This window comes from Gekko japonicus, unplaced genomic scaffold, assembly GCF_001447785.1.
Source record: "Gekko japonicus isolate JY-2015 unplaced genomic scaffold, Gekko_japonicus_V1.1 scaffold732, whole genome shotgun sequence".
NCBI lineage: Eukaryota > Metazoa > Chordata > Lepidosauria > Squamata > Gekkonidae > Gekko > Gekko japonicus.
Genome location: NW_015159732.1, coordinates 59432 through 78923, shown reverse-complemented (window position 1 = coordinate 78923; position 19492 = coordinate 59432).

The following is a 19492-nucleotide window of genomic DNA, read 5'->3' as shown; positions in this document are numbered from 1 at the left end:
CATTGTATCTGTCTGAGGTCCTCCTCTTCCTCCTCCTCCTCAGACTCCACCCTCAGCAGGCTTCATCCCCAAAATATCCTGGAGGTTTCCAACCTGGAGTTGGCAACCCTATGTCCTTTCCAGGCAACCTACCTTTATCTGCCTGTCTGTCTTCAGGTTTACATCCCCCTCCCCAGCCTCTGCCTAGGGAAAGGGCAGTCTTTCCCTGCAGTGGGAATCAAAGCAGCTGACATCATTCTCCTCTCCCCCGTATGATCCGCACAACTACCCTATGAGGTATGTTCAGGTTGAAAGTTTGTGAATGGTCCATAATCCCCCAGGCAGCTTTTAAAACATGAACCTGGGACCTGCACACCATCTGTGGCAGTAATGGGGTGACTGCTGGCACCTTTTCCTATCATTTTTTGCCTTGTGGTATTCTGCTTTTGGTGTGATCTGTCTTCTTTGTGATGTGGCATGATTGTGTTATTGGGTTTGTTTCTTTTGAAGGGGAAGTGATGTGTTGTGAGTGAGGACATATTTTACTTCAGAATACAGTAGGTTCCATATGCAACTGACATTCCAACTGCCTTGCGGGGGGGGGTTTGAGGTGTGGAATGGAGTGAAGTCCAATCAGCGTCCATATGCAAAAGACCTTGAAACGCTGGGCGGGACTGCACAAAGCAGCCAGTCAACCCAGTCAGTGTCTTCTGACTGACAGTTCTTGCGGCCAAACACTAAAGGTGTGCATTTGGAACATTGGAGCCCACTACTGCTTTATATATAAGGGAGATATTCATGAAATACTCTCATGTGCTGACCGTGCTCCTCAGATCTCCTTGTAGTACCCCCCCCCAATTAAAACTGTTTGCTATGTTTTAGTCCAACCTTAGTAGCCCCAGTGGTAGCAGAACCAGTGTGGTAGAATGGCTTGCCTGAAGATGTGGGTGGACATGGCATGCAAAGATGTCCTTTTCAAATGAAAGAGGACAATGAAATGTTAGCACTTGGAAGGCTGTAGTGGACTGTCTGCTTGATGTTACTTGAATGTATTGTTTATAGCATTCTTCTTCCATTACTGTTGTTTTATCCTTAGTACACCTTCCCTTGAATTTAGGAGTCAGCTTCAGTTTCTGGAAACAGGCAGGATATAAATGTTTTTTTTATAGATAAATAGTCTTTACATGTAAGATTCTGTCATGGCACAGGCCAGGAACAAATCTATCATGTGAGTATAGCATAACTGGCACAGTGTAATGGTTAAAGGGATTAGTTGTTATGTCAGGGCTTAACATCAACCCTCTGCCACTAATTCAAACACACTGCAGTCCTATGGAGATTTACATTAGTCCAGTGATGCCCCAATGAAATCACTGCACAAGACCTTTGTTGAGCTACTCTCAGCTTTAGGGTCCCACCACCTGTCTGCTGTACAGAAATCATAATACTGGTCTACTTTACAGGGCTGTTGTATGGGTTACATCAAGTTACTGGATATGAAGCAATTTAAACACTGAAGTGCTTAAAAATGCTAACTGTGTGTGTGTAGGGGTGGTGGTCTGTGATTCTGTTGGAGCACTTAACAGAATTCACAGAGGGATTTTAGTACAGTTAAGGCCACTAGCAGAATTCACAAGATCATTGCTATCACATTCTTATCCTTCCCTTCCTCCAAGGAGTTTAGGGCGTAAGAGTACACATGGTTTTCCCTTCCCCAGGTTGACAGAGGCTCGGCATGCTCTGGCCCTGCCTCTAATCTCTCCATTTCATTTTGTAATGGAGAGTTTGGATCAGACATCCCACCCTGAACCCACCTCACCGCATGCTCACTCCGTGGTTTGACCATTCAGATTATTGCTCTGTGGTAACCATGGAGTCGGTGGTTGGGCGGCATCCTTTTTAAAAAATTGTCTTTCATGCATTCACAGAAGTGTTCACTCGAATCACCACTCCATTTTGACAGCTCTGTGATCTCTTCGTCAAGTACTGTGGCCCCTCTCAGCCTCCTTTGCTTTGCCTTTCTTCCTTGGAATTCATGGGAGTGTGTGTAGATTTACATAAGAGTGGCCCCACTGACTTCAGTACTTTACCCTTGTGTCAATCACGGGATGCTCTCAAACAGCAACTCTGAAGCAGAAACAGAAGAGAGGGGTGGGGGGGTTTGTTGTTCAAAAACAACTCCCCTGGTGGCCCTTGATCCAGAATGGCTACTTGGCCGCTCGCAAGTGGTGATTGACAATGCCAGGGGTGATTATGCACTTATGCGCACATTGCTAAGAAATCAAAAAGGGGGAGGGAGACAGAATGGAAGGTTCACACTCCCAACCAGCTTGATTTCGCAACAGAGGAGTTCAGACAGCTGGACTTGTGGGGTGAAAGTGCAGACATCCATAAAGACTGGACTTTCCCTGGTGCCTGATAACTCTGTTTTGAAGGCGGCTCAGAATGGGGTGGCAGCAACCAGGGAAAGGGAGGCAGATGTTGCTGTCTGATTGTGCACTTTAAATCCAGAAGGGAACCACAAGGACAACAGCTCAAACTGGCTCGAGGTCACTCAGCAAGTTTCCATGGAAGGATAGAGATTTGAGCCTTAGTGTCTCCGAACCTAGTTTGATGTTTGAACCACATCACACTCAGTGACTCTCATCACATGACACAAGGATTTAGGCATCCATGGAAAAACCTAGGGATGCCGGCCTCCAAGTGAGATCTGGGGATCCCCTGGAATTACAGCTCGTCTTCATACTACAGAGATTAGTTCCCCTGGAGAAAATGGATACTTTGTAGGGTAGACTCTATGGCATTGTATCTCACTGAGGTCCCTGTCCTTCCCAGGTTCCATCCCCAAACCACTAGGAGTTTCCCAACATGGATCTGGCAAACCTTACCCCCCCCCCGTCCCCTGCCGGTGGCCAGGGGGGACCTGGCAATCGTAAAATAGAAATACTCTAAGCATTTAACAGTATATCACCCTCCCATCCTACAGTATATCATCCTGCAAGCAACATTCTAGATTTTGGTACAAAGAGCTAAAAAGTTTGCTTCTAGCATTTTTTCAGACTTGGTATTTCATCCCAAGTGTTTGGCCAATACTGCTCACACTCACAGAGGCAAAGAACCCTGAGCCTGCTGGATAATTATTCCAAGGATTCATCAGATCAAAGGTCAAAATCACAACAGAATAAGCTGCTTCCTTTATTGCAGGGCTCTGCAGCTGGGGGGGGGGGAGGCTGTGCATTGTGAGCGCTCTCTAGTTAAGCTGTTGTGCTAGCACAAAATGTTGCTCCATTTAGTCTGCAGCCTTTAATCAACCCCAGCTGGAACCCCTATCAACACTGCTGTGCTTTTTGCCAGTTCCATGTTAATCCTGTCAAAAGGATAGGTAGAAACAGGACTGGTGTCTTATATTACATAGGCAGGTTTATGGATTCCAGCTATTTAAACACTTCAGTCCATGTAGCTTATAGGCCAAAACAATGATATATCTGAAATGTGTAATAGGTTAATTTAGACCAGGCAAAAATTAATGAGTGAAGGCTCCAAAGAAATATTGTGCCATTTGGGGATTATTCTAAAGATTTTTTTTTTTTGCATCAAACATCCATGTTTTCCCTGAAGCGATAGCTTCTTGGTAGCTGAAAGAGATTTTTTTTTAAAAAAAGGGGGAATTCTATTACACAAATCTTTATATATATATTTTCTTCCTGGCCTTCCCCACCCCCCAAATGAACTCTCTCCCTTCAGAGCTTCTTTCCTTTGGTAAACCATCTGCCTGCTGTGCAGCCTCTCTTGCCTTTTCGGCATATGTCGGATATCATGTTACACCACAGACTTGCAGTGCAGTCCTAAGCAATGAGCCTAGGAGGGAGTAACACGGTTTAAGATTGCTCTGATAGCCACCCAACCCTGTGTTTGTCAGGCAGCATGAAACCTGGGAGCAGCAGACTGACTTCTGAAGGTGAGACAGGGAGGGCAAAAATGGGTGTTTAACTCTTTGGTCACCCAGTGCCCCCCCCCCACAGACTCCTGATTTTTTGCAGGACTCTGAGGCCATAAAGAAGCCAAATGGTGACAAAAACAGCCTTGGGGAGAATACGGTAGGGAAGGGTAATAGGGTTGCCAAATCCGTCTTCGCCAGAAGTGACATGGGCACGCTGGGGGCGGGGTCACGGCCATACAAGGGAAAACCATAGAGTTTTCCCTTGTATGGCCATGGCCCCGCCCCCAGCGTTCCCAGCGTGCCGTCACTTGCTAGTGATGTGCACGCCGGGGGCGGGGTTCCCCCAGGCCCCCAGGCCCCGATTCCGCCACGTCGGAAATCGGGGCTTCAAAGCGGGGGATTTTGGCAGCCCTAAAGGGTAAGGATAAGTTACCCTCTCTGTGTACTTTTAGTACTAAGCCCATGGATACCATTATTGATAATTTATCAATAATGAACTATTTATTAATAGTTTAATAAACTATTTATGGCCAAAAGCTTTAAAAAAACCACATTTAGGGCTAAGAGCTTGTAATATCCTATAACAAAATGTTTCTAGAAAAAACACTGCAATGGCTTATATGAATAGTTAAATATGCTTAAGGCACCTGAAGTGGCTGGTCCCAAATATGGGCTAAATATGACATCACTGATGTGCTAATAGCAATAAGTAGGGTTCTTTTGAAGGAAAAGAAGAAGATATTCAGAACAACTGGAGCGTCTTTGTGGCAAAAGGCACAGCAGTGAAATGACCAGAGGTTCCTATTTGTGATTTAATCAGTCCTCAGTTGGGTGAGGCTTGGTTTCTGGTTGTTTCCTTTTGGGCCCATCCTGGAGCCAGGGCTGGCTAGACCGTATAGACAAACTAGGCAGACACCCAGCATGCCAAATGTTGAGGGATGTCAAAAAGCTTGAACCTGCACTGAGCCTTCTGTATGGCCCGAGAGATATCCAGCTGTATGGCCCAAGAGGCATCTGGCTGTCCTTGACCAGGGGGAGGGGCCTTTAGTGCCCTGGCCCCGACCTGGTGGAACTCTCTGCCAAGTAACATCCATGCCCTGTGGGACTTGATGCGGTTCCGCAGGGCATGTAAGGCAGAGATGTTCCGCCAGGTATTCGGTTGAGGACAGCGACAGCATCCATCGGGCTGACACTCTCCCCCCCACCCGGCAAGGCGGTAGCATAATTGGAAATCTAGATCGCCATCTGATTTAACTCAACTGAAATCGTATTGCAATTGTAAATGTTTTAACTGATATGATACATTGTTGTATTCACTGTTGTACACTGCCCTGACCCCGGTTTACAGGGAATGGGTGATATAAAAATCAAATTTAATAAACAAATAATAAATAAATATGGGCTGCAGTCTGGCCAAAGGCTCCAGGCCAAGCCACGCAGCGCCCTCCCTGCCATGTTGGCTGACTAGAGCTCTCCACTACCCACTGGGGATGGGAGTTCTCCTGACAATGGGGTTACTTCATTGATGGGGAAATCAGGCCTTCTGGGAGGAAAATGGCAGTCACATTGGGGCCCACATGCATGTGCAGTGGTTGGAGAGCAGATGCTCTAGCCCTCCTCTTCTTGGTGCCTCCTCAACAGATGCCTGTGTGTTCCCACCCTGTCTGCAAGAGTACCCACTGCTTCCTTTAGCCAGCCTACCAGTGAGGATGGCTCATCCTTCATTGGATGTATCTGGCTGCCTGGGCACCTTCTGTGGTGGCATGTCAACCTACAATAGCAGAGCAAGGCAGTGCAGCTTGGGTATCTGCACCTCTCATCACAGCCCTCCAGGAGTGATGAATGAATGGGACCAAGGAGGACATACACTCCCATGGGAGACCTTTCCATGATAATACATTTCTCTGAGGTACCTGGTGTCCTGTAGGGGGAAACTGCTGGGGGGGGGGGGTGTCTGCTGGAAAATCCTGGTGAAGAGAGAAAGGGCACTGTTCAAAGTCAAGCTTCTTTCATGTCCTGTCCATACCTCTTCTATCCTTCCTGGGAAAATGCCTTTTGGATTCCCCAAACCTGGGCTGGGGTGGGTCAGATGCAATGCAGTGCTTAGAAGGCGTGGAATGGGTAAGCTGAAGGGAAGCTGCAGAAGTAAGAAATGTACATGCTGAGGAGGGAGGGGGGAATCAGCCTTGCAACTGGAAAGGATCTCTTCAGGTCTGGGAATGTAACAGGAGATGATCTGTCAGTCCTTCCTGATCAAAGAAGAGGTTCACAGATGAGAATGCAGAAGGCATGTAATAAGCTATGAACAGTGCCTACAGGCATGGTTTAAATAAGAACTCTCAGCATTTACATAAGTGCTTTTAGAGAACTTCACTTTGGTTATCTTTGTAGGACTACAAAATCTTATAATGTAGGTCACTATTGTTATCTCCTGCATACTGAGAGTGGCCTGCCTTTCTGATATTCATTAGAAAAGAAGACAAAAATATTTCCTTTCTGCAGATGGGGTTGTGTGCTCCCCTTTAAACAAGAAAATGAAACAAAAGAAACCGGCATGTCAGGGGGGCAAAGTCAGTCTACCTTTCTGCCAGATAGGCTCTTTTTCTATGTAATGTGAGCTTTCCCCCACAGAGCAGCATTAAGACATGCAAACACTCACCTGCTGCCTGAAGTGATAAAGTGTAATAAAAATGTTACTGCTTAATGGGCTGGGTCCCAAATTCCAGTCTGCAACGCCCTCTTTGAATGAAGGATTGCCTGGTTTGCATTTTTAGACAGTATCCTGCACCAGCTCTCTTTATTCAATGTAAAGAAAGATGCCTCTATGACTTAAGGAGATCAACAGACACAAGTGAGGGACTGAGGGTGTCCTCAGGCTGCCTGGCTAAATGGACTCAGCCAAGCCAAGAGCAGCCAGGTTGGTGCTGGCACAACCTTCTTCCTTCCTTCCTTTTTTGGGTGTCATTGCAAGCAGCAGTAGGGGAGACGTAGACTGGAGTGGGGAGACCAGCCAAGAATGATGAGTTTGCTTTCTGGTGTCCCTTCTGTCTCCTGCTGCTGAGTGAGAAAATGCCTGCCTGCCTGCCTCCCTTCTATGGGTTCTCCCCCCCGCCCGCCCTTGCCTGGTACAGCCTTTAATACCTCTGGGGTAACTGGATTAGTCTACTCCAACAAAATTAAACAGAAGTCCAGCAGCACCTTAAAGACCAATGACACTTACCCCAGCCTAAGCATTCGGGAATGAGAGTTGGCACCTGATGAAGGGAGGTTTGTCTCACAAAAGGTTATGCTAGAATAATTTTGGTGAGTCTTTATGGTGCAACTGGACTTTTGTGCCTTTAACAGTAGGCATTTGCAAAGGCAGGTGAAACTTTTTAAGGCATGGATGTAAAGTGACAGGAAAATCTTCACCTGTCCCCCACCCCCAGACAAGTTGCTGTTAAAGGCATAAGAACAGGCCCAGTCTGTTTGGATGGCACATGATCCAGCAACCTTCCTGAAGCGAAGCATATATAATCTAGTGGGTGTTTGGGGCGGGGGAGGGGAAGGTTCCCTTATGTATGCTGCCTTCACTTATTTGTGTAGTACATTTTATCCCACCCTTCTTCCAAGGAGCCCAGGATGGCATGCATACCTCTCTCCCTCAATTTTGTCCTCACAACAATGCTGTTGAGGTAAGTTACTCTGAGAAATGATGGGTCCATTGTAGTCTTGTCCCTTCTCTCTACTGAAGAAGAAAAAAGTGCCACTGAGTTGCAGCCAACTCATGGCAACCCCATCCACAGGGAGTTCGAGGGAAGAGACGAGCAGAGGTGGTTTGCCATTGCCTTCCTCTGCATAGCAACACCAGTCTTCCTTGGGGGTCTGCTATCCATGTGCTAACTATGGCCAACCTTGCTTAGCTCTCAAGTGCAAGCAAACTTGGGCTAAACTGGACTATTCAGCTGGGCAAAATCATAGGTCACCTAGGGTACCCAAAACACCAGCTAAAGTCTGTGTTAGCTTTATAATTCTTATCCCAGGTTAATTCTCATTCTGGGGGATTGGAGAGCGCCAAAATGGGAGTTCGAGGGTAATATATATATTTGTGCAGAAAATTTAACAAATAAAAAGAACCATGTGTGAGACCATAGGCTTGAAGGAGCAGGTCATATCATTTTCTCTATGCAGAATGAGACCTGATTAAAGATTTAGCCTAGAGAGTTTCATTCTATACCCAGAAAATAAAATGTGTCTTGGTATTTGTTATAATTACCCAAAGACTTTTTTAATGTGAGAAAGTATGGAGGAGAATTTGAGATTCCTACAATAAATATCTTTGCCAAGATCTCTTGGTAGAATGAAACATAATAGCATTAGAATAAAATGTGATATACTCACTAACTATAACTGGTTTCTTTTCAGAATGTGCATCGCGATAGAATTGAAGAATAATTTCATAAACAGGCATACCTTATTACATACAGACTGACAGAACATAATATTTATTCCATATTTTCTGCTTCAGTGTGTTCAGATAGGATCTCTTAAATCTTATAGATATGACTTTGTGAATTACTAATTTACCTTCAGAACTGAAACAAATTGTCTTTGCCCGTCAAATTGGAATACTCATTTGTGTTTGAATGCTTGGATTTACACTGTGGAAACCATGAAATTCACCAACAATGAATTTTTTCATGAACTTAACTGGGGCTGGGTATCATTTGCTAGCTCTCGATTAAATACAACCTTTCTGAAAACCAATGGCAAGGGAAAACAACTTATTGCGGTATGGTCAAGGCCAGGGGTCAATGTCCCCTTCCTCAACTCATTACTTAGGGCGAGCCACCCTGCTCCAGGTGGTAGCCAACAGCAGTGGCTCACACCCGGCCGGCTAACCATTGCGGGATAACCCCTTAGGCCCAACCCCCGAGCCGCTAGGCTCAAAGGGAGGACCCAACTTGGGGTGATCCCAAAGGCAGTCAGCTTTCCCCGCCCCGTGCCGCAAGGCTGTACTCGCTTGACTCCTTGCACCCAAATAATGGGCGTTAGTTGGTGCTCACCGACCGCAAGCTAAATACCGCCTATAACCCCGCCTCAACATAAGTGACCAGCCTAACTAAACGGCTCCACCCCTAAAAAAAACCCTACACCACTGCCATAGTGCAAGGTAGGCAAAAACACCCCCTCCATAGGCCAATCAGGAAGGGGCGAAAAATTCCTACCTGGCCCCCAACCGGGCGACCAGCTTAAGCCTGCACTATTAACAGGGCGGGAGGGTGGGCCAACCACAAAACCGGGACTGCTGACGAGGCGAGGAGGGGCCAGCCTTTATAGCCTTTGGCCCCTCCTCCCTCAAGTCCCCGTATGGGCTGCGTTTTCGCGCCCACCAGCAACGGCCCGCCTGCTCCTAACAGGGCGGCAAAACTGTTCCCCAGCCCAATGGCCGAGGCACAAAGGCTGTACTCGCTTGACTCCTTGCACCCAAATAATGGGCGTTGGTTAGTGCTCACCGACCGCAAGCTAAATACCGCCTATAACCCCGCCAACACCAAGGCCAAGCCTCTGCTTTAGGCTTTTGCGCCCACCGGGGGGCCCAAGGCCCGCCGAATCCCTTGCCGTAGGTCAGCCAGAAAGATGTCCATGCCCACATCTGACAGGTGTATCCCATCCTGCCTGTATAGCTCAGCCCTCCCAGCATGAATAGCCGGATGAGGCAAAAAATGGCCCAAACCACCCTCCAAAATCCTCTGCAACTCCCTGTTCACCTTCCGGCGTGCCCTGTCGATTGCCAACTGACTCAATGCTCCACGCCAAAATCTACAAGGCACAATGGCCGACCAAATAATGATGGTATCCGGCCAACGCATGTGAATCAGTTGTAAATCTTCCCGGGCCTGCAGGATGAATGCTTTACCTTTTACCAAACCTAAATCGTTCCCTCCTAAATGGATAACCAAAACTTGCGGTGGCTGGCCGACCTTCTCTTGAAACAACAACTGCAGAAGTCCCGGCCACTGTACACCCCGTCTCCCACGCTATTCCACAGTTGCCCATTGGCTCAGGCCCAACTGTGTACCCAATGGCGTTCGTCTCGCTCGGTGAGCCGCCCAAAAAAACCCCTGTGCCCGCAGATTAAAACCGTCTTCCTCTCCTGCCGGGCAACCAAACCTAAAACAGAGAGAACAGTTAAGCAAAGTAATGCAATGGCCTACACAGACCGGCTCCTAGCACCCTGATAATGGACGAACATAACGCTTGTAGGCTCTAGATCACCATCTCCCCAGCCTCTGAATCTCGCCAGCTGTGTATCCCATGGCCGCTGCTGTTGACGCAGCGCCTATTCGAAAGGAATGGGTACAAAAACGCCTTCCAGCCAGACCCAACTTCCCCAGCGCCTTGGTTGTAATGGACCAAAATTGATGTTTCGTTAAGGGGGTGCCATCGCTATGCCGAAAAAGCAAGCCCTCCCGTACACCCCTAATCGCCAAATATGATGCTAAAGCTGTTGCTGGGCACAGCTGCTTATCAGCGCAAGCCCCTAGCTCCACCACTGTACCCCGCCGCCGCTGATCAGTTTTAGAATGCCTCAGCGTAATGGTCGCCTTCAGCACCCCTAACCGCACATCCTGCAACAGTAATGCCCTACCAGACTCGTCCTTCTTTGATTGAGCCACAAGCTCCCCAATGCGGAACGCCCCCAAAAAGGCGACCAATGCGGCTGCATGAAACAAGGTAGCCTCAGCCTCGGAAGAGCACACATCTCTCCACACCTCTCTCCACACAGCCTGAAGGCCCCGCAGCACTTCCGGGGAAATGGGTTGCCTGGGGTCCCGGCGCTGACCATCCTCGCGCGCCCAACCTTCCAATGTCTTACGTAGATGAAAATCCCCCGTCAGGTCCTCCAAACCACGCGCCTTACTAGCGAAAGCCAATGAAGATAACGAGCCCCTGATCGAGCTCACTGCCATACCCTTACCTCGTGCTGCCACACAAAAATGTAAAAGATGGTCCAAAGGGATGGGCCACGTGTCCGGATACCCTACCTCTCTTCTAAATTCAGTAAATTGGGTGACCGCACGGTCATACGCTCTTCTGGTGCTTGGTGCTATGGCTAGTCCTATTGCCCTGCGCACTTCTGCCCTCCAGCCAACCACAGCCCCTGTGGCATCCGTGCCGGTTATAAGTCGGCTTCCGGGGCCAGCTGACGAAACCTCTCCATCTGTTTGCGAGAGAGAGCATCAGCCACCCCATTGTCCACCCCCAGCACATGCCTGGCTAAAAACAAAATGTTTAGCTGAAGGCAACGAAGTGTAAAGGCCCTGACCAACCTCATAACCCGTGGTGACCTAGATGACAGAGAATTGATGACTTGCACAACCGCAAGGTTGTCGCACCAAAAATGCACGGTATGGTTAACAAATTCACCACCCCACAGATAAACCACTAACAATATTGGGAAAAAAATCTAAGAATGTCAGGTCCGCTGTCACACCCGTAGCTACCCAATCTGCAGGCCAAGTCTCGGCACACCAGTGCCCACAGAAATATACCCCAAAGCCTGGTGATCCAGCCACGTCGGAATGAACCTGAAGCTCCGCTTCTAACCGAAGCTCGTCCCTCCAAAAGGAAATGCCATTAAAAGATGCCAGAAACTCTAGCCACACTTCTAAATCTTGACGAATACCAGCTGCGATCCTCATCCTATGATGAGGGAGCCGCAGTCCTGCCATTGCCGCGCAAAGCCTGCGCAAAAAGGCACGGCCTGGCGCCACTACCTTACATGCAAAATTCAGGTGACCTACCAGTTGCTGCAGTTCCCTCAACATAGCCTTTTTCTTGCCCAAAAAATCCTGAATGCGCCCTCGCTACTCCCCTAACTTGCTAGCCGGCAACCTAGACGTCTGGGACACTGAATCAAGCTCTATCCCCAAGAACGTAAGCAACTGCGCTGGGCCCTCTGTCTTTTCATGCGCCAATGGCACACCCAGCTCATCAGCCAATGTAACAAAAGACTGCATTAAGCGCTCACAATGCCCTGACCCACGTTGGCCCACGAAAAAAAAATCATCCAGATAGTGCACCAACGTGTTCAAACCTGAACGCACGCGAACTCCCCATTCCAGAAACGAACTAAATCGCTCAAACGTGGCGCAAGAAACTGAACAGCCCATCGGCAAGGCCCTGTCCAAATAAAACTGACCCTCAAAACAAAACCCCAGGAGTTCAAAATCATCCGGGTGCACTGGCAGAAGGCGAAATGCGTACTTAATGTCGCACTTCGCCATCTCCGCCCCCTTGCCACAGCGGCGCACAATGCGCACTGCCTGGTCGAATGATGTGTACCGCACTGAGCATAACTCCTCAGGAATGGCGTCATTAACTGAGCCTCCCTTTGGATATGACAGGTGATGAATAAGCCTGAACTCCCCCGGTGCCTTCTTAGGCACAATACCCAGAGGGGAAACCCGAAGGTTAGGAACCGGAGGGGCGGGGAATGGCCCAAAAACCCTACCCTCCCGTAATTCCTTGTCAATCTTTTCCTTGACCACCTGCTCTAATCCCCTCAAAGATTTAAGGTTGTGGGCCATAAACGGAGCTTGTGCCCCTTGGAACGGAATGGGAAAACCTCTTGAAAAACCATTCAACAAAAATAAACTGTCAGCTCGCCTGGTATAAGCCTTTAACAAACCCTCAAGCGCTTTCAACTTTATGGGCGTTGGCCCCCTTTCCAGGATTGTGGCCGGGACCACCCCCTTCCGTTCGCCGCCGCCCCCGGCGGGATTTTCCCCGGAAGCAGGCGGAGAAGGGATGTGGGCCTGCACACAAGGGGCACTCATGTCTAAACTGGCAAGCCTTTCTGTTACACACCCCCTGGGCACCAAATTCCCAACAAATTTGGCGGGGTTGAAGCGCACGCCCCGCCTGTTGGCGGGGACTAAATGAGGCTACTAAACGCTTTACCAAGTGCCCACTATGAGATCTATCCCCCATATTGGGCCTGGATGACGCCATGACTTGCAGCCACAAGTGCGGGTGAATCTGATCCCATCTCAACGATGGGTTCATGGCCGCTCGCATCCTGAACTCCTCATTGTACTGGAGCCAGGCAGGGCCAGTAAAGCCCGTATATCCCTTGTAAACAATATCAAAATACTGAAACAAGGAGGCAGTCCTGTAAGGTTGAGCCTTGGATAGCACCCCCGCATATACTAAAAATCCTGCCACCCAATTGGCCCAGGTTTTATCAACTTTCATCCTCCTATACTTTTCCTTATCCCGATCCTCAAGATCCTCCTTCTCATTCTTTTCCAACTCCTGATACAGCAAACTAAAGACGTCCACACATTCTCCCCTGCAAATCTTTTCCCTGGTGGCAGGTAGCAGATGATCGCCCAATGGGAGGGCAAGGTCACCAAAAGGGAGAGCAGCCGCTGGGGCCTCAGAATAAGACATGCCACCCGGTGAGGGGCCTCCCCACCAAGGTGTACTAATGTTGTTACCCAGTGTTGGAGCAGTATTACCTACAACCTGAGAGGTACCTGGAAAGGTAAAACTACCACAGCCATAACCATATGGCATTGAGCCAAAAGTAGCTGCATAACCCTCCTGCGCCGGGTGGCCCCATGGCCATGTGCATCCAGTGTGGTGCGTGCAGCACTTACCAGACACCGCAGAAGAAGGGCCAGCCACGGCCTCTGCTGGGTGCGGAACTTCCACTGCTTTTGCCAACGCTGCTCCTCCTTCCTGAGATCCAGATGCCCCATCGTCCTTTTCTGCACCTGCAACATTCCGCCCTTCCACCAGAGACAAACAAGTTAGCACCTCTGCCTGAAACCTCTTATTTGCAGCAGCCCGCGTCTCCTTGCGCCACTCACTGGCTTCACCACTGGAATGGCCAAGCCGGCAGCCGCTCCACTGCCTGCAAGCGTGCCAATATGGCCTGTTGTACCCCGTCATCCTCATCTTCAGAGGAAGAAGGTGCCGGTGCAGGCCGCTTTGGCGTTGGTTTAGGGGCAGGTTGCTTACCCTTAGACTTTCCGGTACCTTTTTTGGGTGCCATGGAGATGACAAATTACAATACTCTTAGTTGGCAAACTTTATCTGAAAACAGGGCTAGAGCCAAACTTGAAAGTGAAACTGGTCCCACAGGGTGCACAAAATGGCCGCCACAGCCAAGACAAAATGGCCGCCCTTAAACCATACAGAGCCCCAGCTCCCGCCCCAGCCGGCTCTAAAGGAAACTGACCCTTGTGTGCGCTCGGAACACAGCTATCAGTAGCTACTCTTGCACCTAGCCTTATGCCAGGCTTATAGCTAGGAGCAAAAGGGAGGGGGTTGGTGCCCAGGCCCCACTCACAGAGGCCTCCCAGCCACCGAAATAGTGCCTCCCGCTTTCCCCTGCCGTGGGGATGCTGCTACCCGCTTTTCGGCCGCCCCATCGATACTCAGGGCCTTTTCCTGCCCGCTGCCCTGTGCACACGCACCCCGGGCCGAGGCCCACAAACCCTGCGGTGCGAGGCGGCCTGCACAGGCACTGCCCCATCCTCTGCAGCCTTCCGTGCGGCCACAAGCCGGCGGAATCCAGAGCCGCGCGCTCCCTCCCTCGGCTTGCCATTCTCCTCGGCGTCGCTCTCCCGCCAGGCGCTCTAGCCGCGCCGCCAATGCCGCTTTTCCTGCCGCCCACGCCTCAACAGCCCTCGGCGTCACCCTGCAGCAGTCCCAACCCCGCGCCACCCATAGATGAGCTCCGGAAGGGGTAAATCCCCTTACAGCAGGCCCGAAGCTCCCGGCCTGCTGCGAAGCTCCACCTCGGCCGACCACAAAACCGGGACTGCTGACGAGGCTAGGAGGGGCCAGCCTTTATAGCCTCTGGCCCCTCCTCCCTCAAGTCCCCGTATGGGCTGCGTTTTCGCGCCCACCAGCAACGGCCTGCCTGCTCCTAACAGGGCGGCAAAACCGTTCCCCAGCCCAACGGCCGAGGCCGAGGGCTGTTGAAGCGCGTTGTATTGCTTCCAAGAGAGGTGCCAAGTATAGGAATTCTGGAGTGATTTTCTCTTGTTCCTCTATCAGTCAGGGTCTGAGGCTGGGGGAGATTGGGGGGTGGGGCTCAGATCTTCTTTGATCTTCTCTTTCATGCTTATGCTAACTTCTGTTTACATTAATGGTAAGAGAATGTCAAGAAGAAACATTTGTAATATGAATGACTGTTAACATTTTAAAAACAGAGTGAAGCTAGAGCCACTTTAAACCTCAGGCTTTACAAATCATTCTGATATAAGTGCTGTGAATTTTTCTTAGACCCACTCCCCTCCAGTCAGTCTGACATCAATACCGGGTAAATTGGTGGAATGTTATTAAGGAAAGAATTAGTAAGTACATTGATGAACAAAAACTATTGAGGCAGACTCAGCATGGGTTCTGTAAGGGAAGATCTTGTCTCACTAACCTGTTAGTGTTCTTTGAGGGGGTGACAAAAATGTGGACAAGGGGGATCCAATAGATGTTGTTTACCTTGACTTCCAGAAAGCTTTTGATAAAGTTCCTCATCAAAGGAACTTAATAAGTAAGCTCAAAAATCAATAAGTAAGCTCAAAAATCACGGGATAAAAGGACAAGTTCTTTTGTGGATCAAAAACTGGCTAATTAATAGGAAACAGAGAGTGAGTGTAAATGGGAAATTTTCTCTGTGGAGGGTGGTAAGCAGTAGGGTACCGCAGGGATCAATAATGGGTCCGATGCTTTTTAACTTGTTCATTAATGATTTGGAGTTGGGAGTAAGCAGTGAAGTGGCTAAATCTGCGGATGATACGAAGTTGTTCAGGGTGGTGAAAACCAGGGAGGATTGTGAGGCACTCCAAAGGGTTCTGTCGAGGATGGGCAAGTGGGCGTCAACATGGCAAATGGGGTTCAATGTGGCCAAGTGCAAGGTGATGCACATTGGAGCCAGAAATCCTAACTATAAATGCACATTGATGGGGTCCGAACTGGCAGAGACTGAACAAGAGAGAGATCTTGGAGTCATAGTAGATAACTCACTGAAAATGTCAAGACAGTGTGTGACTGCAATAAAGAAGGCCAATGCTATGCTGGGGATTATTAGGAAGGGTATTGAAAACAGATCAGCCAATATCATAATGCCCCTATATAAATCAATGGTGCGACCTCATTTGGAATACTGTGTGCAGTTCTGGTCACCACACCTTAAAAAGGATATTATAGCTTTGGAAAAAGTGCAGAAAAGGGCAACTCGAATGATAAAAGGGTTGGAACACTTTCCCTATGAAGAAAGGTTAAAGCGCTTAGGGCTCTTTAGCTTGGAGAAATGACGGCTGAGAGGTGACATAATTGAGGTTTATAAGATTATGCATGGGATAGTGTGAGGGCTCCTAGTATCCCAGCCCCACTGCTGGACCTCCTGATATCATCTGGTATGTCTGGCCACTGTGTGACAGAGTGTTGGATTGGATGGGCCGTTGGCCTGATCCAACGTTGGCTTCTCTTATGTTCTCTTATGTTCCTATGTTCTCCTCCACTTTTAAACAATTCCTGAGCAGGGTAGTTTCTGCTACTTCCATGCTGGCTCCTACTTCCTATACTACCTGGGTCTGTGTAAAGATTTATGCCCATGTGCTCCACTCAGAAGGGGTTTTGCATACCGCACAAGTGATATGCAGCACCTTGAGCATGCCACTCAATCATTTAACTTTGGGCCAGTTGCTGTCTGAAGCCTATCCAGCCTCAGAACTGATTGTAAGGATAAAAGGGACGACATTTTCCTAAGTTCCTTGGAGGAACTGAGTGGGGGGGGGGAACAATAATTACCACCACCACCACCACTACTACTACTACAAGTAGGCTAATAAGATTCTGAAACTTTCTGATGACTCTGCATCTCGACCATAAAATAACTACAAAAGGGCACTTATTGAGTGTTTGTGATGGGGGGGGGGTGATCCTATACATATTGGGTAGATATCAAGATTCTATTTATTATTTAACAATTTAATTATTTTTAAAAGATCAACAAGTATATTTGGATTGATTTATCTGGGAGACCCTCTTTCCCAGTTTTGAACAAAACTCAGTCATATCTTTTGGTTTAGGCCAAGAACAACTCCAACGAGCATCATATTGGATGATCATGTACAAGAAGAAAGACTTAACTTACAAGATGTACCAATGGAAAAGGTTTTGCAAAGTAAACTCCTATTCCACCGTCCCTTTTGTTTATCCTTACTTCAATTACAGTTTAGCGATCCAATGTAATTGAACCAGTTGCAGGCTCAAAAAATGACAGATAAGAATAAGAGCAAGCCTGCCTCATCTTGGCTGTTCTACATTCTGGAAAGCTTCCAGCCCTAAGCAACACAATGACACTACACCCTGTTGCTTTCTGAGACAGTATAACAGAATTGTATGGGAGTCTTGAGACTTAGGCTGAGCAGGAAGGCTCACAAACTTTTAAAGCAGTCCGTGGCAGTTCATGGGAGTTCAGGGATGGAGTTCATGGGAGTTCATGGATGGAGCAGAAAGCAGGGGTTTAAAGGGAATCTATGTCCCTTTAAACCCCTGCTTTCTGTTCCCCGCAAAAGCCGCAAAAACAGCTAAGCCGCAGGGAGGCTCTCCCTGCCGCTCAGCTGTTTCAGGTTGTTTTGTGCAATCCCTTTAAACAGCCCCAAAACAGCTGCCTGCACAGGATAGCCTGAAACTGCTGAGCAGCAGGGAGCAAAGTGTTCCCCATTGCTCTGCTGTTTTCCAGGCTTCTTGCAAACCCTTTCAATGGGGTTTGCAGGGTCACAAACTGGTTCAGTTTACGAACAGCCCTCCTGGTTTTAGGTTTGTAGATCAGTTTGTGGTTCAGCCATGAACTTAACTACATTTTTCTTGTTCGTACACATCCCTATTCAGGACAGACCAAACAAAATACTTCTTTGCATAGGGAATGATTAAAATATGGGATTCAATACCAGAGGATATAGTGATAGCCACAGGGATAGAAGCCTTTAGTAGGATATTGAACAGATTCATGGAGGATAGGACTATCCAGGGCTTTATTTGGAGAAAAAGCCCGGGAGGAACTCATGAGCATAGTAGGCCACACCCAACAGCACAAACTCAGCATATTAGGCCACACCCCTAACAGCACAGCTCATTAGCATATTAGGCCACACCCCCATTCCTTCCCATGGCTTGCCCAGACACCCCGTGACTGTGGGGAGCCCGGGTAAGTCCCCCCATGAAGGGAAAGGAAGGCAAACTGACCTTTGGAGGGAAGGCAGTTTAAACTACCTTCCCTTGGCTTGCCCGGGCACCCCACGGCTGGAGGGAGCCTGGCCAAGCTGGCCATTGGACAGGCCAGGCAAGGCATGGGGAGGCATCTGGCAACCAGATGCAAGGAGGCATGCTTGCGCGGTTGGATAACAATGAGCCCGGAGTTCTAGCAGGATCAAGGACTTTGCGAGGCAGAGCTAATGAGTTAATGACCCAGCATGCTATTTGAACAGGTCGTTGACTGCTGACAAATCATGCTTGCAAACTAGTCCTTTGGACCAGAAGCTCTGTACCTCTAACCCTGTTCCTGAGATCCCGTACTGACTGACTTCCCGGTTCCTGAGGGCTGGACCAGGCACTGGCCTCCACACTGGAGCTGGATGCTCCTGCATAACGTGACCTTCAAACCTACCTTGGGACCATAAAATCATGGGAGGCTGGGGATTTCTCCCTCAGAAATCATACTGAATTTCATGACAACTCTGCTTTAATCTGGACTTCCAAGTTTCTTTTATAGTTTCTCCATGTTCAGGACAAAAATGTGACCATCTTCATCCTCATCTTATAAACAAAAGTTAAAAGACATTGTTAGAAATTTTGGCGAAGAAAATAGGTAGAACAAAGGTAGTACACCCATCTATGCACAAAATCAAAAAGAAATTAAAAAACAAATTTATGTATTCCTGTTTCTCATTTTTTTCAGATCTTAATGAATCTGTATATGTTGTTTCTTCATTAGCTTTGAAATCTTGGGGAAAGATTCATTTACAAAAGCTAAAAAATTATAGAGCCTTTCTCAGAAGTGTTCAGCATTAAAACCAAGGAAGTCTATTATACAATGGTTTTGAAAAGACACGAACAAGCCAGCTTTTTTTAACAGTCAGAATTACTTATAGGTATGTTTTGGGTAAAGTCTCTATTGCATTAAGTTGTCAGCACAATTTATTTACCATCTTATCGCATGATTCAGATAGCATTAATGTAAGTTATTTTTTTCCAGTGGTTAGTTTTCCATCGACATGCATTCAGAGAGGATTTAGCCCCTGGCATTTTGCACTTACTGAATAATTAAATAAACTTTTGATGTGTTTGCATTGTAAATTATTCAATTACAGTGATAACTGTGAAAAATTCAAAGGCCTTGCTGAAAAGACAACACTCAAAGCGTGAAGAGTGGGGGGGGGGGAAAACAGCAACAAATTACAAGCTATTGGCACATAAATTTTCTTACAAAATATAATAGAAAAATCATAAGTTATTAAGATTTGCAAATTCCTATAGCATACTGAACTGTCTCCCTGTCCCAGGTTGTACTGA